Source organism: Staurois parvus, unplaced genomic scaffold (genome assembly GCF_062004578.1).
Source record: "Staurois parvus isolate SC_StPar_1 unplaced genomic scaffold, SC_StPar_1.0 ptg000080l, whole genome shotgun sequence".
NCBI classification, from domain to species: domain Eukaryota; kingdom Metazoa; phylum Chordata; class Amphibia; order Anura; family Ranidae; genus Staurois; species Staurois parvus.
Window position 1 is genome coordinate 1288993 of NW_028317876.1, and position 23244 is coordinate 1312236.

General features: G+C 44.5%; 1 long non-coding RNA gene across 1 annotated transcript; it reads right to left on the bottom strand.

Moving 5' to 3' along the window:
• Positions 1-11978: 11978 nt before the first annotated feature.
• Positions 11979-12518, bottom strand: LOC149469148 (uncharacterized). Its single transcript, XR_016311634.1, has 2 exons — positions 12356-12518; positions 11979-12250 (listed from the first exon to the last, which is right to left on the bottom strand). It is a non-coding gene; the product is annotated as an uncharacterized LOC149469148 (long non-coding RNA).
• Between the last annotated feature and the right edge of the window lie 10726 nt (positions 12519-23244).

A 23244-nucleotide genomic window follows, 5' to 3' on the forward strand; every position in this document is an offset into this window, starting at 1 on the left:
TTATCTCTGCTATTGGAAATGCTAAATATAATGTCCTAGAGGATTTTTACTCTCTATTTCCCATTAAGTTTCTAACAAACAATGCACTGTCCCTAGCTCTTGCCGCAAATCATCATGCATACATCTCAAAAGATTAGAAGGCCTCATTTCCACAGCAAACCAACAGTGGTGGGATGTTTTCTTTCTGGAACAATACATACAACACAAAGTCTTCCCCAGGGGACTGAGGGTGCTTAAACAATGTCCACTCCTAGATACAAATCTCCAGAAGGAATGGTCCTATGTATACATATTCTGCACTGAAAAATGGATGCAGGTGATCACAAAACAGAGAGATAGAAAACGCCAGAACATTGAGAACATAGCTAATAGTGTTTTAAACTCCATCGCACACCTTCCCAAAACCTGGCTCATTACACTTAAGAGATGTACTAAGAAAAAAGAGGACGATTTGATTAGCAATCAGCCCTGAGGAAGAGGCAAGTCCTGAAAACGCGTCAACCTATTGGATGTCTACACTCCCTATTGCGGACTGTTACTCAGCGCGGTATTGATCCAGCTGTTCTTTATGATGTGCCTTGACTATATTGTCGTTTGTGAGTACAACACCTACTTTTCTTTTTCTTAAACATTTTTTATGGTAATGCACTAGGCCTGTGTGCCCTCTGTTTGTTCTTTTCTCATTACTGGATATACACTCTTAATACCCTTACCCTTGGGGGGGGGGGTTAAATGAAGAAATAAAGGTACATACCATATTATAACCTACATGCTACCTACACTATATTGCCAAAAGTATTGGGATGCCTGCTTTTACATGCACACGAACATTAATATCATCCCCATCTTAGTCCATAAGGTTCAATATTGAGTTGGCCCACCCTTTGCAGCTATAACAGATTCAACTCTTCTGGGAAGGCTGTCCATAAGGTTTAGGAATGTGTCTATGGGAATGTTTGACCATTCTTCCAGAAGCACATTTGTGAAGTTAGGCACTGATGCCAGCTTAGAAGGCCTGGCTCGCAGTCTTCGCTCTAATTCATCCAAAAGGTGTTATATCGGGTTGAGGTCAGGACTTTGTGCAGGCCAGTCAAGTTTCTCCACCCCAAACTTGCTCATGCATGTCTTTATGGACCTTACTTTGTGCACTGGTTGGAACAGGAAGGGGCCATACCCAAACTGTTTCCACAAAGTTGGGAGCATGAAATTGTCCAAATAGTCTTGGCATGCTGAAGCCTTAAGAGTTCCCTTCACTGGAACTAAGGGGCCAAGCTCAACTCCTGAAAAGCATCCCCACACCATAATTCCCCCTCCACCAAACTTTACACTGTCATGGAAATTTTGTATTGTTGGTCGAACTTTAAATGTGTCATATATGAGTGTTATTCATATGTCTCTCGTGTGGCTTAATTAAAGCTCTGAAGGCTGCAATTGGGCCATGCGCATGTACAATGTATGTATTACAGTACTCAGCTCGGTAATGGATGAGATGGCGGATCTGCGCTTATAGACCGGCGTGTATACCACCACGGCATTCGATGCGAATGCCGCTGGCAGCAGACCGCGGGCCTGTATCCACATATCAGCAGCATAGTACCACATGGGCTTCATAACGCAAGGCGCCAAGCGGTGTGAACTCCGCGTGTAGGCTTATGCATATCTTACAACCATTACTGACCTGAACTGTATCTTGGATGGATGTGTTTTAATAAAGATCGTATCGGGCCCATCCAGGTACAGACTGATATTTCTAGGGGATGCTTTTACAGAGAATGGACATACTGCTAGGAGCTGGGAAATATGACCTCAGATGGCTCATGGGGGGGAAGGGGAGGAAGTCTGCTGACCTCAGAAGGCTCATGGGAGGAAGGGGAGGAAGTCTGCTGACCTCAGAAGGCTCATGGGGGAGGACCAGTGATAAATAATAGGAAAGGCTATGCTCCAATCGGAATGTACATCCTGTGTATAGGCACTCCCCATTGCATTGTTCGGTGGGAGGGGATTGACTTTATTCATGTGGGGGGCATGTGTGTATTTTTAATAAAACCAGGGGCTGAGTCTGAAACCGGCCCTTATGTGGTTTGCAACACTAGCCTTAGAGTGTCGTGTGATCATTCTAGGGTAACAGAGCTCTAATTCCCCACATTTCAACAGAAGCTAACCAATTTGGATGGGCAGGAATCGTGTAGTTTAGCTACAGTCGTGGTAAGCGAGATTCACACAGCTTTATGGGGGATTTCTGCGCATCCAACTGCAAGTACTCACGGTAAGGAGAAATTCGTTAAAGCGAATTTCCAAGACAGTTTGGCGAGCCTGGTGGATACTAACGCGTATTCTTGCATAGCTAACCAAGCACGAGGGGGGAATGGGCCATCATGAACTAGCAAAAAGTATGCCGGCACATTTCAGGTCTCTCTGCCATTAAGAGGATCGCTTTTTGCGTGTTCGTGTGGCTGATTTCGCTCTCTGTTAGCTAACAAGAATTACCGCTTAGCAAGGACCTAGTTTTTTGTCCTAAACTCTTGATCTGTGGGTGAAAGACGAGGGTTTTCTCTGCTGAGAGCAGCAGAGGGGTGGGTTTGGTTGGCTGGATTTGGTCAAGTTTAAAAATCTTCCAACCAAAAATTAAATGGGTATATGTTTTAGTGGGTAAAAGTTGTTGCATGTTTAGGTAAGTATTTGCGGGTTGTAGGTACTGTGGTGATTGCTTTACCCCCCTCCACGTGAGGAAATTATTACAGTGCTGAAAGGTTTAGGTTAATTGTTAACTGCTGTAAGATCTTTGTATGTAGTCTGTGCAGTGTTTTGTGGTAATACTGCTCCCAGCAAGCATGCAGCAGGGGGTCCTTTCTGTTACATGTGCATGTTAGTGTGATATGTTGGTGTTTTATGTCCATTCTGTGATTGTGCCAAATTGTGTTGTATGTGTGCTGTATATTGTTGTGTAATTGTCCAGTGTATGCTCTGTCCAAAAGTCTGTTTTATGTAAGAGGTTAGAGGCAATTCTGAGGCTAGTGTCTGCCGTGTGCATCTCTGTGGGGGGCCATTCTAGTATCTACCATGTGCTCCTCTGTGGGGGGTCATTTTCTTGACTAACCACATGTACTCCTTTTGTTTGGTGGCCATTTTGTTGGCTACCATGTGCTTTCCCTGTTGGTGGCCATTTTGTTGAATACCACATGTGCAGTAATCTCTATGCAATGTGTATGCAGCTCTCTATATGCATTTGACCCATATTGTGTTTTTAATCCAAATTTTTTACAGTTTAAGTTGTTTGCTTTTAGCTTTAAATTTGCGTATTGCCAGCCAATTTAAAGTATGTTAAGCGAGTTTTCCCCTCACGTGTTCCACATTTAGTGAGCGCGGTGAAGTCTGGGTTTTTGCACATAGATTTCTTGTATAGTGATTATGTTTTTCTTGTGTTTTTCCTGTTAAAAGTAGTTCCTTATTGTAAAGCGGGTTTGTTTTAAGCTGCTGTGTCACGTGTTTCACGTCCAGCAGACTTTTTGTGTAAACGGTTCTAGGTGGTTGCAGTGAAGATTGCGTGTGTAACGCAGATCGTTTAGCGGTGCCGGTATGAGTGATTTTTGCGTCAGCAACAAGGTTACTTTTGGCGCAGTTTTTCGGTTTACCTCTGTGTAATTGTTTTACTGTGAAACGTCCCGTGTTTTTCATAAGGATCCACTTTGTCCTTTTTAACGGTTTTTTAGGTGGAAAAGGGGTTTTTCTGTGTGTATTAGGAAAGTTTTTTCTTTACACAAATTTCCTAAAGGTCAGTTAGCAGGTTTCCGGCCAACCAGTGACCCCTAAGTAACATCTAAGAACCCCTCTTTTTGTTTTGACTTGTGTTAGCTACTGTGTGCAGGGAGAGAAAAGCCACTTTCATCATTGTGCGGTGTGGCCTGCCAAACACAGTGGGTGATGAGAACCACATAAATTACGCTGTGCGAGTGGGCGGTCCAGGGAAGTATAACACTTAGCCTGGTTACCACAAACACTTCGGGTGGTCAGGATCACATAAATTGCGCTGTGGGAGTGGGAGGTGTGCTCTCAGTCTGACCGCCACTTGATGCGCTTCGGGTGATCGATAAGTATCACATAAATTACGCTGTGCTGGGAAAGTGGTGGAATCAGGCCTCTCGGTAGGATCCCACCGAGTGCTCCAGGGGGTAAACAGGTACCCGGACACGGGATATATACCAGTGACTAGTCACGATGGGCAGTAGTCAGTCCATGAAGAGAGAGGGGGAACCAGCCCTCTTCAGGGTAAGGACAGCTGCACAACTGATGAAGGTGAGTTTGGGGGGGAAGTCTACAGAACCCCTCAAAAGGTGGAATAAATGGTCGAAGGGTACCAGATGGGAAATTCCCCGGGAAGGTACATTTGACGCATGGAGGTGGGAAAAATTCATCTCTGAATTTGGACCATGGATGCAGGCGTCAGAACTAGAGATCGCACAGCTATGGCTTCACAGGTCAATCCAATTAGGGAGGCAGGGCATACATAAACTGGTGTCTGTCCGGAAGAACCAGGTGATGTATACCTGGCCTCCAGAGGGAATAAAACAGGAGGATCCAGTGTCAGAGGTGGAGGAAGCTCTTTCAGGGCTGACTCTACTAAGGCAGGCAGGATCAGGGTCTGCTGGGGTTCCCCAACAACCAACAGTGGCTGAGATAAGTATAACTGCACCTTTCTCTTCTGCTAGTGATGTCACTCTTGATGTACCTTCCGTGTCTTCTGTATCTATGCCTCAGCCTCTACCTCTACCTCTCCCTTCTCCCTGCTTCACCCCAGCTCCTTCTGTTTCCAACTATGAAGCCTTCTCAACAACCGATTTGCAGACTATCTGTGAATCAAGGGGAATAGACACCCGGTTAAGAAACAGGGCAGATTGCATCAAAGCGCTACGAACCACTGATCAGACCCCTGCCCCCCAGCTATACCCTGATCTGAGGGACCTCAAACCTGAAGGTGCAGTAAGCGAGGTGGTTAATCTAAGCCCACCGATGAAGCTGGGTCAGCCCTTGCACTCTTCCCGGACCGAGGCCTATCCAGTCAGAGTGCAGCAATTTGAAGGTCCTCCCAATGCACAGGGGGAACGGACTTTAGGGGAACGGGTAGTTTGGCATGTCCCCTTCACCCCGGCAGAGATCCGCACTATTCTGGCTGAGCTCCCGGACTATCGAGTCAATCCGAGAGGATTTGCTCGAATGTTTGGACAAAACCAGTTCAGCTATGGTATGAGTGGGTCAGATTGTGCACAGATCCTGCGGGCGAAGGTGGGCATGGAAGTGGCCAGTACAGTGATTGCAGGGTGCTCTATAACCACGCATGAGGAGATGACTTCAGGGGGCAAAGAGTTCTGTACACAGCTAAAGGCAAAGCTTCCAGAAATGTATGGTGCTACCTCTACTACGGACATGATGAAGCTCACCCAGGGTCCTAATGAGGAAAGCGCCTGCTTCTGGCGCCGTCTCAAGCAGACGGCACTGGATGCGGATCTGGAAGTTGGACCTGATGCTCCAACTGAAGGGGTAAAGGTGACCGCGACGCACATTCTGTTGCGGGCCAAATTTTTGGAAGGCATCAATATTAAAATTCGGGAAAGGCTGGTTCTGGCCCGACCCGAATATAATAAGATGTCTATCCCTGCTATCCTTTCCACTCTTGCGGCAATAGAGAGGGAAATGGATAGAAGAAAACAGGACAAGGCCAAAGTTCTTATGTCCCAGACCCCACACGAAAAACCAAGGGATCTGGGTCACAGGAAGGATAGGCCCCCACCCAGGTGCTTCCAGTGCCACCAAACGGGGCACATGAGGAGGAGATGTCCCCAATTACCTAAAGGTCGGTGGCAGCTCATTCCTGATGAGTTCTCCGCCCCTGTGACCACCATGGTAAGTAACTCCTATGAATCCTCATAGGAAGTTGGCAAATTGGTGTCGGCCCAGATCCATCTTTTTCTCGAGGAATTAAAATATCCCCTCCCTTGCCTCATCGACACCGGTGCAGCCAGAACAGTCTTGCGAAAAACAGGACATCCAAGGCAAGGTACCCCTCTCAGGGGAAAGCACACCAACGGTAGGTCTCACAGGTCAAATGGTGTCTCTACAGTCTACCAAACCACTCCATTGCAGGTTAGGTCTGCACACTGAGGCTGTCAGGTCAGTGCTGGTCTCAGATGACGTCCCCATCAATCTTTTGGGAGCGGACATCTTGTCAGACATTCAAGCTGTCATTGAGTTCACCCCATCGGGTGTTGTGGTGAGTAGTGCCCTGTCGGAAGAAAGACTGTGCACATTGTTGGCCCTACCTTATCTCACCGAGGCTACATATTGTCTGGAGTTGGACGTATTGGCTGAAATTGACCCCAAAGTTTGGGCAGCAGATAAATATGATGTGGGTCTCTTGCCGGTACCTCCAACTACAGTCAACATCAGACCAGGAAGCGTATTACCACAACTACCACAATATCCTTTAAGTGTAGCTCAAATGGACAGCCTAAAAACCCAGATCGACCATTATCTACAGATAAAGGTCCTCACCCCAACCCAGTCGCCGTGTAACACACCATTATTCCCAGTAGCCAAAAAGACAGCACCGGTTCAACCGACCACCTACCGGCTGGTACATGACCTGAGAGCGGTAAACAAAATCATCATCAGTGATGCCCCTTTGGCACCCAATCCACACACCCTGCTGGCAACCGTACCACCCAATGCAAAATTTTTTACCGTCATTGATCTGTCAAACGCGTTTTTCTCGGTACCCCTGGATCCCCAGTGTCAGTACCTTTTTGCTTTCTCCTTCCAGGGCCGACAACTTACCTGGACCCGTCTCCCCCAGGGGGCGGTAACCAGTCCCTCGGAATACAGCTGCAAGCTGAAAATCGTGTTAGATCAGTGGACCCCAATGAATCCAGAGGTGGTGTTGTTACAGTATGTTGATGACTTGCTCCTCTGCTGTCCCACTAAAAAGGATTGTTATCAACATACTGTTTCATTACTCAACCATCTGGCGTCAACGGGCAACAAGGCCAGCAAGGAGAAATTACAACTCTGCCAGGAGAAAGTCATCTTCTTGGGGCATTGTATTTCTCAGGGCACCAGGCACCTAACAACCCAAAGAGTTCAGACATTGCAAGACCTAAAGAGACCTAAAAACCACCGTCAGCTGAGAGCCGTCCTCGGCCTTATCAACTACTGCAGAGATTGGGTCCCCAATATCTCGGGCAAACTTGGTCCCCTGTATGAGCTGACATCCAAAACACCATTTCAAATGTCAGATGACGACTGGTCAACTCTTCAAGATTTGACTCAGGAACTCTCAATAGCACCAGCCCTAGGTCTACCCAACTATGACCTACCTTTCTACCTTTTCTGTCACGAAAATCAGGGCCATGCAACCGGAGTACTAACCCAACTTCACGGAACCAAGTACCGCCCCATCATGTACCTATCGACCGCTCTGGACCCAGTCATCAAAGGGTCCCCGGGTTGTGTGAGGGCAGTGGCTGCTTGTGCTGTCCTTGTCCAAAAAGTGGGTGACATCGTTTTGGATTCACCCCTCACACTCTACACTCCGCACTCGGTGCAAGAGATCCTAAACCAGGTCCAAACTAAACATCTCTCTGCAGCAAGATTGACCAAATACGAGGTAGCCCTCCTAACTCCTACTAACCTCTCTATCAAACGATGCACTATTCTTAACCCAGCTTCTCTTCTTCCTGTGTTGGAAGACGAGAAAGGGGGGGAGGACAACAACGACAGTGCTGAATTTTGCAACCTGACTAACAATACTAACACCTCTTCTACTAACATGTCTTCTTTGTCCACTACTAACCTCTCTTCCAAAGGACACAACTGCATTTCTTTGATGGAACTGGAGTCAGCGGCGATCAGCCCAGTGAAGGAAACGCCAATACCGGAAGCGAAAAATCTTTTTGTCGATGGGTACTACACCCAAGATGGTAAGCCACACACTGGTTATGTTGTGGAAAAGGGCTCTCTGAACGCACATATGTCAGCTCAGGAAGCTGAGCTGTGGGCACTGGCCAGGGCATGTGAGTTGCATGAAGGTCAGAGGATTAATGTTTATACAGATTCGAGGTACGCGTTTGGTATTGCACATGACTTTGGTCCCATCTGGAAAGCGAGGGGATTTCTCACAAGTTCAGGTAAACCGGTGAAGCATGCAGAACTGATTGACAGGTTGTTCATTGCTTTCGGCCTGCCACGGGAGATTGCTGTTCTTAAGGTGAAGGCTCATACCACTGAGACTAGTGTGGAGGCATGTGGAAACGCTTTGGCAGATCGGTCCGCAAAGGCCGGTGCACTGATTCAGGAAAGGGGGGTTCTGATGCTGGCCATCCCTTCAGAGGTTTCGTTAGACGAGTTAAAAAAACTGCAATCGCAGGCGGGTTTGCAGGAGAAGGCTAGATGGACAGCAGCAGGAGCCTCCCAAGGGTCGAATGACATTTGGTGCCTGAACAAAAGATGGTGTTTGCCAAAGTCCCTTTTCCCCATGATGGCCCACTTGGCTCACTACCCTGGGCACCAATCTAAGACGGCTATGTGTGCGTTGGTAGACGAGCATTGGATTGCACCTGGGTTCAGTACTGCTGCAGCTACCTTTGCAGCTTCTTGCCTAGTTTGTGCCCTACACAACCCTGGCAGAACGGTAGTAATACCCCAAAGGCACTCACCAAAACCTGAACGCCCCTTCCAACGCATCCAGATCGATTACATCTCGTTACCAAAGAGTGGGCCGTACGAATACGCCTTGGTCTGTGTAGATATGTTTTCAGGCTGGCCTGAAGCGTGGTCCGTCACATGTGCCAACGCTAGTACCACGGCGAAGAAAATCCTGTCTGAGGTTGTGTGCCGCTGGGGTCTACCTGAAACCATCGAGTCCGATAGGGGGTCACACTTCACTGGACAGATCTTTGCAGAGGTATGTAAAGCCCTTCACATCAACCAAGGGCTACACACCCCGTATCACCCCGAGAGTAGCGGTAAGGTTGAACGTCTCAACGGAATCCTCAAAAACAGGATCTCCAAAATCATGGCCGATACCAAAAAACCTTGGCCTGAGTGTCTCCCCATTGCCCTCTATTCCATCTGGAATGCCCCTCGGCAACCACATGGGCTGTCACCCTACGAGGTGTTGTTTGGGGGACCTCCCAAAACAGGGTTGTACTTTCCTCAACAGTTGTCGTCTTTACATTCACAGCTTACAGGTTATGTGCAATCTCTGCAACGGGAGCTGCAGAAGATACACCATCGGGTTCGCGAATCGCTCCCCGATCCAAATGCAATAACAGGTGTTCCTTCTATTGAGCCAGGTGATTGGGTCGTCCTAAAGAAACATCAAAGAACCGGACTCGAGCCACGGTTCACCGGACCATACCAAGTCCAGCTGACGACACCTACCTCACTCAAGCTCGAGGGACAAGACAACTGGGTGCACGCAAGCCACTGCAAGAAGCTTTTCAGCTACACCAGAGAATGAGGGGTGTCATTTTCCTTTTTCTTTTTGTTTGTATGTCTTACATGTGTGTGAACGGAGGAAAAGACGGCAGATACCCCAACCTTTTATTTAAAATGCACCTGCGTTTAGCCAGAACCGCCAACAAAACCAACTGTTGGGTATGCTCTAAGCCCCCACCCAGTCATCACATGTCCGCAATGGCCGCTGTTCATGCCCTATATGACATCCGCGTCGGCATGAAAAAGCAAGGGACCCCTGGTCAGCCCCCACGTAGACATTTGTCGGTAGAACTTAATGACACATTTTTAGCAGGTAACATCAGTTTTAGCACCAATATTAGCTCTAGCTCCTGTAGGACCCTCGTCAGTCCATTATGGGTAACTGGACAGCTAGGCAGCCCTCAGGTGTGCTTTAACATCAGCTTTGGCACAGGTAACAAGTTTGTTGGGACTACCACCTGTGAGGGAGGTATAACTGTCAATCTGACTAACCAGACTTCCCTTCTGAGTAACCACACTGACCGACCAGACCACGTGTGTTGGAAGGACGGATGTGATGTGCAGACTGAGGGAGCAATCCCCCAGTCTGTGCAACTGTTGCTCAGTGCCAGAGGCCGAACGAGGAACTCTTCCTGCTCTGCTCTGACAGGTCCATACTATTTTCTGTGTGGTTCGGCAGCCTATAGAACATTTCCCCAGAACGCGAAAGGTTTGTGTGCCCTCATAAAGCTAGTCCCAGCATCCTATGTAGTGATGGATCATGAAGAGTTGATGGTCCACAAGAAGGTAAGGATGGCAGGGAGAGTTCGCAGGGAGCTGTTCTCTGAGGGCGACCAGGCATGGGCTTGGTTCCCCTCATGGACAGGATGGGGAATAGAACTTATGAAGCGCCTGAACAATTTTTCTGTCATCATGGATAGTATGTTTAACGAGACCGTAGAGGCTGTCAGAGAAATTGCCCAAGAACAACGGCAGATGAGAATTTTAGTGCTTCAGGAGAAGATGGCCCTGGATTACCTTTTAGCCGCCAAAGGGGGGTTCTGTGAGTTCATCGGAGAGGATTGTTGTACTTGGATAGAAGACACTGATGACAAGGTCCAGGCCCATATGGACAAAGTTAGTGAACTACAGGGAAAAGCTAGAGCTATAGCTAGAGAGGGTTGGAATCCGTTCAAGGGTTTGGGAGGATTGGGAGATTTCCTGTTCTCCATCGGATCTTTGTTGAAGGAAGTGGGAGTGTATGTCCTGATGCTTCTCTTTTTCCTCTGCCTCTTATATGCCGCGGTGAGATGTTCCTGTTGCCTCATCGACCGTGTAAGCCAAGCTCGGGCAGACGACCACATCTCCATGCCCGCTCCTGGGATCCCACTCCAACCACTGATCGGAGGAAGACCTCACCAACCAACCACCTTCTCTACAGATTACGTCCTGGCTTCCCTCTAATTTATCTCTCTGAAGACCACATTCTCCAAGACCTTCAAGCAAGCTTCAAGCCTCATCATGGTTTGTGTCTGCGATTTGGAAAACTGTCTGGGTCGAGACCAACCTTGTGTGGCCCCGTCTGCAGGGGCAATTTGAGAATCTGTTGCTGGATCTCCCCAGACCACCGTGGGATCACAAACCTTATTCATACCACAAGTCTGTTTGTGGTTTTTGCAAGAGCCTTCCTGTAGTAAAGGTTCCAACGCTCTTGAGGATCATCGCTTCAATCAAGCCTGTTTGCGTCGAGTTTGCGTCGGGTCTTGTTGTTTCAGGTACCCCGTGGAGCTTTATTCTCAGGGACAACTACAGGAACTCTTTGAGGTTTTGAGACTACACCCATCAAGCTGAAGAAGATCAAGAAGGAACACGAGGAGAATATGATAAAACAGGAGGGAATGTCATGGAAATTTTGTATTGTTGGTCGAACTTTAAATGTGTCATATATGAGTGTTATTCATATGTCTCTCGTGTAGCTTAATTAAAGCTCTGAAGGCTGCAATTGGGCCATGCGCATGTACAATGTATGTATTACAGTACTCAGCTCGGTAATGGATGAGATGGCGGATCTGCGCTTATAGACCGGCGTGTATACCACCACGGCATTCGATGCGAATGCCGCTGGCAGTAGACCGCGGGCCTGTATCCACATATCAGCAGCATAGTACCACATGGGCTTCATAACGCAAGGCGCCAAGCGGTGTGAACTCCGCGTGTAGGCTTATGCATATCTTACAACCCATTACTGACCTGAACTGTATCTTGGATGGATGTGTTTTAATAAAGATCGTATCGGGCCCATCAAGGTACAGAAATAGAACAGAAACAGGCCACCTAAAATGACACAAATAGCTGGTGTCATTGTCATATCTCCGACTCACTTATACAAGTGTGGATCCATTAACCCAAAAAAATGCATACCAAACAATATGGTAGTGTGACAAGGGCACTCCTACCTGAAAAAAGAAGGTTACTAAATGATCCACGCGGAGTAATATGGACTCAAAAAATCCAGGCAATACTTTATTTGATCACATAGATCATAAGGAGGTTAAACATGAGCACGGTGAACATGTCAAACAAAATAAAATCATGTTAAAAAGCACTTGGCGTCTTCATTATAGGGTCATCTTAGCAAGTAGAGCACCATATAAGGCAATATAGAGTAATGGTGAGGTAGTTTCGCCTAGATTTCCATGGATTTCCAGCTTATATTGGAGTAAGCCATGTATTCAGCAGATATGTTCCCAATATATGTCAGGAGCCTCCTGGTATATGGAAGCTGGAATACAAAAATACACAATGTGTATAAGAAAATGTAGGAGCTGAATCGCATCCAAGCCTCACCGAGCCTCCCTCTACAGTAATTCGTGGACACTTCTATTACCTTCTCAGTTGTGAGACTGTCATACCGACTTCTCAAATGTAGGGACTTCCTGGGTAGCCACCCCAAGTGAAACAAAGTCCACAGTACCAGATGATTCTGAGGATATATATAAAGATAAGTGTATATATCACAGGCATCAAGTAACCCCTGAAAATAAGGAACACAATATGGGTATATTACCATCAATAAAGATCAAGAAGACTCCCGTCGACTTGAAATAGGATCAGGTCCTTGATGCTTGTTTAGAGGTGTATAAGGGGGTGGGGAGCCAGGTAGTCACAATACGTAAATTCCAGACACATATAGTGTATATATAGCAGGCCGTGTGTACCTGAGTCTATATACCCAATGAAGGGTTTCCAAAAATTACTCAATCTGAGAAAATTGAAGCAGTTTCATTAGGATATGGCTATGTCACAGCATACAATGCCAAAAAATAGGATAGCGTGTATATATATATATATATTATCCTCCAAAGAGGATTTCCAAAAAATTCCCCGAGTATGCAGGGTAAATTAGGCCCGTATAACATGCCTTCTTAACTCCATAAATGCTCTATAAATCTAAACAGCTGTAAGCTTAAATAACTTGCCACCGGTGGAAGGTATATTCCCCTAGGGGATTGCCGTTTGCGAGCCGCTGTAATAGTAGCCTTATGGTAGTTTTTCAGAGGGCCTCGTGCCTTCCTAGCAAGGAGCTGTGACACCGCCGTTCCTTCCCACCTTGTGGGCGCCGCACCCTGTGAAGACGCCGAGCGTAGTGACGTCAATACGTTGACGCGTTTCATCCGCCAATCACCGCAGACTTCGTCAGAACTGGGAGGGGACTTCAGTCCTTTGCCTTATATGGTGCACTAATTGCATACCAAAAAATCTCCACCTCGCCATCTTGTGTTGAAAGAGTATCACTACATTTGAAATATCCAAAGTGATGCTAAGATGACCCTATAATGAAGACGCCAAGTGCTTTTTAACATGATTTTATTTTGTTTGACATGTTCACCGTGCTCATGTTTAACCTCCTTATGATCTATGTGATCAAATAAAGTATTGCCTGGATTTTTTGAATCCATATTACTCCGTGTGGATCATTTAGTAACCTTCTTTTTTCAGGTAGGAGTGCCCTTGTCACACTACCATATTGTTTGGTTTTGCCATCCAGGTACAGACTGATATTTCTAGGGGATGCTTTTACAGAGAATGGACATACTGCTAGGAGCTGGGAAATATGACCTCAGATGGCTCATGGGGGGGAAGGGGAGGAAGTCTGCTGACCTCAGAAGGCTCATGGGAGGAAGGGGAGGAAGTCTGCTGACCTCAGAAGGCTCATGGGGGAGGACCAGTGATAGATAATAGGAAAGGCTATGCTCCAATCGGAATGTACATCCTGTGTATAGGCACTCCCCATTGCATTGTTCGGTGGGAGGGGATTGACTTTATTCATGTGGGGGGCATGTGTGTATTTTTAATAAAACCAGGGGCTGAGTCTGAAACCGGCCCTTATGTGGTTTGCAACACTAGCCTTAGAGTGTCGTGTGATCATTCTAGGGTAACAGAGCTCTAATTCCCCACATTTCAACAGAAGCTAACCAATTTGGATGGGCAGGAATCGTGTAACTTAGCTGCAGTCGTGGTAAGCAAGATTCGCACAGCTTTATGGGGGATTTCTGCGCATCCAACTGCAAGTACTCACGGTAAGGAGAAATTCGTTAAAGCGAATTTCCAAGACAACACTTAGCACAATGCAGCCAGGCAAGTACCGTTCTCCTGGCAACCACCAAACGCAGACACATCCATTGGATTGCCAGACAGAGAAGAGTGATTTGTCCTTCCAGAGAACATGTCTCCGCTGCTCTACAGTTCAGTGGTGGTGTGCTTTACGCCACTGCATCCGACGCTTTGCATTGCACTTGGTGATGTAAGGCTTGGATGCAGCTGCTCAGCCATGGAAACCCATTTCATGAAGCTCTCTATGCACTCTTGTTGTGCTAATCTGAAGGCCACATGAAGTTTGAAGGTCTTTAGCTATTAACTCTGCAAAGAGTTGCCGACTTCTGTACACTGTGCGCTTCAGCATGCGCTGACCCCACACTGTCATTTTACATGGCATACCACTTCGTGACTGAGTTGCTTTTGTTCCCAGTTGCTTCCACTTTGTTATAATACCACTAACAGTTGACCTTGGAATATTTACAGTAGGTGTAAAGGGAATTTCACAGATACACATATTGCACAGGTGGCAACCTATCACAGTACCACGCTTGAATTCACTGAGCTCCTGAGAGCAACTCAGTCTCTCACAAATGTTTGTAGAAACAGTCTGCATGCCTAGGTTCTTGATTTTATACACCTGTGGCCATGGAAGTGATTGGAACACCTGCATCCAATGATTTCTCAATGCTCAATGCTTTTGGCAATATAGTGTATGTTGTAATAGCCCTGGTGACCGGGAACCGCTCTTTTAAATCTATCAGCCTTTTTATTTGCAGTGGACCCGTATGGTCTATCATGAATTTTGGACCCATAAGGTCTAGTTGTTCGGTCCCTGTTATTCTCAACCAACTCACTCAGACATTAGTCTACCATATATAGTACTATATATAGTACCATAAGCACCACATGTAGTGATGTAGCTTATTATTTTATTAATTCATGTATGTATATAAATCCAGTGTCCTCTAATGGTTATATGTATACCCATATATACATATATTTTTGTACCAACATCCTGTACTAGGACTAGCCATATTGCTATTTATTTTGTCATTCATGATCCCTCTACCATACCTTTGTATAATAATGATAATTTATCAAGAGCCCATTTGCACCCCTCCTCCCTCCCCTCTATTTTTCACCGCTATTATACTTTGTTTTTATTTGTTTTATATGGCCAGAAAATGGGGAACTGGTGTTTAATATATCCATCCAATGTTGTGCCGTTTTTGGTATTGCTGTAATTTGTTGTCCCATGATTAAGGCATTCCATTACTGCCTCCTATTTATATATTTCAGATAAAGGAGTATACCCCCAGGCCTGTAGATGGAGCTAGAGGCTCCGAGTGAGTAGCCTGTGTCTCTGTGATCCAGTCCTCCCACATTTCTGGTGACGTCACTTCCGCCAGCACGTTCCACACTGGCTAGTGTTAACTTTCCTGGACCTGCCAGCATTCCTGTGCCCATATCTACCTCCAGGACCCCCTAGGATCGCGGCTGGCATTTCTCCTGCGGGACAGAAAGGAGCAATCTATGGATTCACAGATGACCCCTGTTTTATATTTACTCTTGTGAGTGTTTTTTTTATCCTGTGTCATTAAATCGCATACTTATGTTCTGCACTTAGTCGGCACCCTCTTCTCTTTTCTACTGATTGGTTTCTATGAAGAGTTACACCAGATTTTGCACTCTCTAGTTTTAGTAAATAAACCACAATATTCCTAATTCCTAAAATAGCAGCATACCAAAGGGGATGCTTAATTTTGATCCACCACTATTGTATATGACAAAGCAGAGTGTAAGAAAGGATAAGAGCATGCAAGTGACAAAATTTGACAAGTGACTAGTCACCTTGATTTTAGTATTCCTTCTGACATTTTTGCATTTTCCAGCAGCTTCTTAAACTATTGCAATGACCACAGTGTTAATATTTCTAGAACTCATAGAAAAATAATCTCAGAGCAATAATATAAAGATACAGCTTTCGGCATCCAATTTCTTGTTACATAGCAACATAGAAAAGTGACAGCAGAAAAAAGACCTAGTGGTCTATTGAGTCTGCCCTTTTTTTTTTTATAGATCTATGTTTGTCCCAAGAATGTTTGAAACCACTGACTGACTCACTACCTTTGCAGCAAATCTATTCTAAACATCAACTATTGTTTCAGTAAAATAATACTTTCTAACATTAGTTTTGAACTTTCCTCCAGTTAGTTTGAGGTCATGTCCCCATGTTCTTGATCTTGGTTTCATGTTGAAAATATTGCTCTCTTGATCCTTTTTCACCCCTTGATGTATTTAAAGGTTTCAATCATGTCTTCCTTTTCCCTTCTATTCTTCAGGCTGTACGTATCAAGTTCCCGAAGTCCCTCCTGCTATGTTTTATCCCCCAGGCCTTTCACCATTTTTGTTACCCATCTCTGGATCTCTGGATTTGTTCTATCCTATCAATATCTTTTTGTAAATGAGGTCTCCAGATTTTGTCCACCAGCCCATCCCCCACAGTTATCACCTTTTGTATCTCTCAACCCTCTCTCTTAGATTGTAAGCTACAACGTGCAGGGTCCTCTGAATCCTCCTGTATTAATTTGTATTTTTAATGGGACTGTCTGTCCTTATGTTGTAAAGTGCTGCGTAAACTATTGGCGCTATATAAATCCTGTATAATAATAATAATAATAATAATAATAAGTGAACACAGTATTCTAAATTGGGTGTAACTAAAGATCTATCTAGGGGAATCAAGACCTCCTTCCTCCTGCTGGTGACCCCTCTAGTAATGCATGTTAGACTTCTATTCACTTTTCCCATTGCTTGGTCACACTGTTTGCTCATTTTGCCATAGTCTGAAATAAGTACCCCCAAATCTTTTTTTTTCTGTAGTGCTGGCCAGCACTGTACTCCCCATGTTGTACTCTGTCACAAGATTTTGTTTTTCCCTAGGTACATTATTTTGCATTTAGAAACATTGAACTGAAGTTTCCACTGCTTTGATCAAATCTATCAGCAATGCCAAACCATGTTCCGTGTTACAGGGATGTCAACCCTATTGCACACCTTTGTATCATCAGCAAAACACATACCTTACCCAACAACCCTTTAGTTATATCACTATCTTAACCTGCATGAAAACCAATATCATCAGCACATCATATGCTCAGAGTAGAGCCATTTATTTGTCATAAATAAATATTTTAGAACTTATGATCGGCTCCTTTTTTAACCGCTTCCCCTCCGCCTATAGTAGAAATATTGATACAGGGTGTCAGGGGTACTCAAAATCACGTATATACATGATTTTGCAGTTCCGGGTAGGGGGCAGCCTCGGCTGTCAATCACCAGGTCCTGGCCAGTGATTACTTGCCGGCATCCAGTGCTCACGGAGTATCTCCGACGGGGGAGAGATCTGTATGTAAACAATACAGATTTCTTTCTTGTCAGCTCCTGCACACTCCTGCATAACAGAGCCATACAAAGCAGTGTGCTTATAGTGAAACAGAGACACAGCACATATAGTAAAACAGCACACAACACACAGTTAACCCTTTGATAGCCCCAGATGTTAACCCATTCCTGCCCAGTGCCATTTGTACAGTGTCAGTGCTTTTTATTAGCACTGATCACTGTATTGGTGTCACTGGGGATGTCAGTGACACTAAATCAGTTACCCTCGGTGTCAGAATGCCCGCCGAAGTCCTGCAGTCTTGCTAAAAGGCGCTGATCGCCACCATTACTGCTAAAAAAAAAAAATTCCATGTATATTCTATATCGCCATTTGTAAACGCTATAACTTTCACATAAACCAATTAATTTACACATATTGGATTTTTTTTTAGCAAAGACATGTAGCAGAGTACATTTGGCCTCCATTTATGACGAAATTTGATTTTTTTAATTTCTTTACTTGACATGTTTAATAGCAAAAAATATTGTTTTTTTCTCAATATTGTCTGTCTTTTTTTTGTTTATAGCGCAAAAAAATAAAAACAACACACGGCAATCAATACCACTGAAAGAAAGCTCTATTTGTGGGAAAAGAAGGACGCAAATTTAATTTGGGTGCAGCATTGCATGACTGCACAATTCTCAGTTAAATTAATGCAGCGCCGTATTGCAAGAAAATGGGGGTAAATCCTCTGTAGGGCAAATGGTTAGGCAACAGTGATTCTGATATCTGTTATCAGATTAATCACTGTTGCCCAATGTTAAGCTCTGTACAAGCTGTGCAAAGCCTGGCTTTATTTGAGACTCATAAATGACTTTACTCTGAGAATTAAATGTGCTGATTACACTCTACCAAAAAAAACACCAGATGCTTTGCATCATTACAGAACTACATTTTATTGACCTGGAAAACTATTTGGAGTGCAATCCTTTTTGTGTTTTGTGGCCTAGTGGGATGAGCCTGCTGGAGACTACAAGCAGCCATTTGTAACGATTGTGCGCAATAGGGACATGGAAGCTGTACGCGACAGCATCTTGTTAAGGTTTCAGCCATTATGTTTTCAATAGCAGTGATCTCCCTCCTCTAGCAAACTATGGAATTTGTAGCTGTAACTTTTAACAAACTTTAAAAGAGCCTCTTAACTCCACTAAAACACACGCCAGAGTCCAGGCCTGAGTGCCAGCTGTGAACAGCCAATTAGTCTTGGCAGGATGTCTGCCCTATCGTAAAACCATAGTAACTCAGTCGAGCCTGCCACACATGATGTGTAAGGCCATTAAAGCTCTAGGCATGCAAATTTCTATAAATACAATTCAAGAATTCAGCAGGAACAAGACACATTAATATAAGGTATGTTAGCACATACAAAAAGGGAGAAAGCAGTCTCCTCCCCCCTGGGTGACAAAGGTATGCTGTTTTTAGTATCCCTGGATACTAAATATCATTCTAAATAATATTCTGTCAGTTTCTAGAATACCACCTGCATGTATTGTAAGTTATTTCTATTAGTGTAAAACTGTATTTGAGAATTGGTCGTAAACGTGGTGGCCTCCCAGCACCCATCCCTTAAACCAGATTATTGGTGAGATGGTCTCTGGCGATACCCCTTTGATATCACAGAAAAGGAGATGACAGGACCTGGTAAGGGAGCTCTCATTTAACATCAACGAAGGAACATCTTAATGGGCTTGAGAGTCACGGCACGTTTGCTTGAACAAGTGGACTAAAATCAGGACTTTGCAAGTATTCTCCATTTTCACCGTCTTTCATTCCTCTGTTGCATTATTGTTCTCTTTATGTCCTTGTAACATCCTTTTCTGTAAATATTTTAATTGCACCATTTGAACTTTTCATTAATAAACCCTGTCAAGAGAACCAGAGAGCACACAGAGACAGATTGCATGGAACCCAACATGTGGGCGTTTATTGGGGAGGCTTTTGGGGCAAAGACAACAGTTAGTTTAGTCCGCAGATCCACACTAGACACAGCAACACAGTAAAGTTCTCTGGAAGGCAATATGGAACAACAGGGGTATGGTAATCCACAGGGTTCAGTCTTTTGGTCAGCACGGGGTTAGTCCACTTACTGGATGCGGGGAGCCGGACACAGAGGGTTACAGTCCACACAGGCAGCTCCAGGCAATGAAGGATTAAGTTTGTTCGGCTCATGGGCAACAAAGAGTTAAATCCAGCCAGGGAAGATGTCCAGCCCGCAGGCTCACAGGGAACAAGAGGTAAGTCCATCCAGGGAAGAGATTCCAGGCAGCAGAGAGTTCACCCCACTCCGGAGAGGATCCAGCAGCAGACGGGCAGTCCGGTAAGCCAGGAAGATGAGAAGGGGATGGGGGATGGTCGTATGAGGAAAGCTGGCACTCAGCACAGCCTTCTCTCACACAAGCAGCCAGAAGAACACAAGGGGGGTTTTCCCTGCTCTCTCTTAAGTAGTGAACTGGGCGCCTTGCTGCTGCAGTGGTAACCCGATACTTCCTGTTGGGTTACCATGGCAACGGGTCCTGTCTCCCAGGTCTCCAGACCCGCCCAAGGAACACGGCCTCTGGCATGGAGCCTGGGAAGATGTGCATGAGGGGGAAGGGAGGAGGGGGGCCTGTTTGTAGATTCCCTCAGCAGGGGGCCAGACTGCCAGGGACAGGGGGGTGAGGGGCTGCTGAGGGTTGCGTGTGTCAGTGACACAGAGGACTAGAAGTCCCAGCATGGACGGGACAGAAGAGTGAGGGGCTGAGGAGTGGGGGTTGGCTGAGGAGTGGGGGGTGGCAGGCAGCAAACCTAGAGGATGTGGAAGGAAGGACCAGTTCTGTGACAAACCCTATTTTGAAACGTGTTAAAACTATCTCTAAGGCTTTTAATGAAAATGAAAGAATCCCTGTCTCTTGAAGAGTACTACTGATAATAGTCCTCTGAATATACCTGTCTGTGATGACAGTGTGTGTTGGAGACGTTTATGCTAAAATCATGGAATTTTTGCTAAGATTGTGAGTCTCCTCCTTCTCAGTAAAAAGGTGGTGGTGGCAGTTTAACCACTTCCAGTCCGAACACTTTTACCCCCGTCCTGTCCAGGCCAATTTTCAGCTTTCAGTGCTATCACACTTTGAATGACAATTGCGTGGTCATGCAACACTGTACCCATATGAATTTTTCAGCATTTTTTTTGAGACAGATAAAACTTTATTTTGGTGGTATTTATTCACCACTGGGATTTTTATTTTTTTTGCTATATAAATGAAAAAGTCCCAAAATTTTGAAAAAAAGTGTTTTTCTTATAAAATTTTACAAATAAATGATCTTTCTTCATAAATCTTGGCCAAAATGTATTCAGTTATCTTTTTAGCAAAAAAAAAAATAACCCAAATTAGTTTATAATCAAAAATGATAATTTTTCAAACATTTTATTTACATTTTTATTTTATTTTTTTTATATTATTATTATTTTTTTTTTTTTACATATTGTCACCCTAGTAGTACAGTGTCACCATAGCGACACTGTACTACTTGTGGGGGGGTTATGAAGATTTTTTTTTTTTACACTGATTGCTGTTACACCCATAAAGGCTATAAAAGCAATCATTTCTCCTTCTCTCTGGCTGCATTCTTGCAGCCATTGAGAAATACTGTGTGAGCTGTGATTGGTCACAGCTTGTCACGTGGTACAAGGCTGTTGTGAATAGCCTTGTACCATGTGACCTCTGTGATCATTCACAGATTTCACACGTAGTAAGCAATGATGTCAGAAGTGACATCTTGCTTACTACTCTGCATGTGATCACTGATTGGCAAATCAGTGATCACGTGATCGGGACCTCACACACAGGTCCCGTACAACGATTGGTGTTCCGGAGGACACAGCGGGCACTGGATCGCGGTGCTGGCGCTCCCAGGGAGCGTGCACAGGCAGGGGGCAGGGAGGCCGTTTATAAACAGCCATCCGCCCCTGCACTGCTCCCGTCCAGCCGTTTATATACATGGGCCAGATGGGAAGTGGTAAAAAAAGTTAATTGCCTAATTAATTAACCCACTGACAATCGCTCTCAGGCTGCTGGCACATAGATTGTGGTCCTGCGAGCTGGAAAATCTGTGTGCAATGTGCAGCTGAGAGTGGCATTGTTACGCAAGTGACAGCGCAGTGTGAGATTGGTGGGTCCTTTGTCATGAGTTGGTGAGAAGAGCAGGAGTCGGGCACTGTGTTCATCATACCATGTTACTATATGTTTTGCATGTATGGTCAACCATCGGCTTCATCAAAAAGCTAGTTTAGAGCAATAGTGTGCAGCTGATGCTGGAGCAATTTCATGTAGACAGAAATTATTTTTAAAGGTTGGAGGAGATCAACAGCATTGAGAAGCAAACAAAGGATGAAAAGGGTAAAATGGTATTCTATTAAAAAGAGCCGTGGTGTTTGCTCATGCTAAATATAATTTATGCAAACTAAATGTCATTAAGTTGGGGTTTACATCTACTTTAATGTGGTTGGGAGACTCAATGACAAATATGGAAGCTAAAGAGACAGGGTAAAACTTTGACTTTTAAAAGGAAAGTAAACATTTCCATATAACCGCAACTGCCTATTTCACTGGATTTACTGATTGTTTTCACGTGTTTATTTGCCAGAAGGTTGCCTTAACTTTTATATATTTTCATCATATGTCCAGTTTAAATTGCTACAGCCTGAATTGTCAAAGATTTACTTTATTTTATTGACACTTCACTGGTTATAAAGCATTTCTGATGACTACAAATTCTCTGTCTCTGTATTTCTATAATTTAATATTGAAAACTGCAGCTTGACATGATTGCTATAAATACTTTGATAGTTCTCTTTGTGGTGCTTTGTTAAAACAACAAAAAGTGTCCCTTAGGTCAGAGAAACTTTTAATAGAAAAGCTGTAATCCTTTTTCAATTTCTAAATTCTTAAATGATCATGGTTTTTCAGTGCATTAATTTTTGTTTATCTGAAACTAATGAGTATTAGGGAACAGTTTTTCAATCTCTTGGTTTTATTAAAATTTAAATACAATTCATCTGCCTGCAGAATTATATGAAGCAGAAGAGAACAAACAAAAGAAAAGCAAAAACCTGATTAAAGAGCTGGGTTCATTCAAACTTTATTAACCGTCTCCTAGAGGTACTTTAAAAAGCAATTTAAGGAGTAATTGTGGTATGGTTAAGACTGATATTTTGATTTTTTGAAATATAAATTTGAAAATTGTATGCATTTTTGTGTGAGTGGGTATGTATAGGTATAGGCTATAACACGTCCTATACATTTAAGCAGATTCTGTCATCTAAATAAAAACACAACTGTTGCAGATACAACGTTCAGTAACCTAGAAGTCCCTGCACATACCTGCATCAGTCTCCCAAATCCTCCTGTTACAAATCAATCCTGGCCAGTTATGACAAATAAAGCACCATCACTTTTGGGATGTGTGGGAACTTGCCACCAAGCCTGTCTACACACATTGGCTAATTATTATAAAGGGCAACCTGTGGAAATGTATAGGAGGTAGCTAGGGATGCAAACTTTGTCACTATCAGAAAGAGATGAGACTTTGCCTGTTAAAAAGGAATGCAATTTATCCTGTTTTTTATTCACGGTAAGTAGGTTCTCTTTAAAACAACTGAATCTATTCTTGAATGCAAAGAAAGGTCAGATGACCCTTAAGGAAATGTGTGCAAAAAATCCTTTCCAAAGGAAGGCAGGACCAGAATGTACATA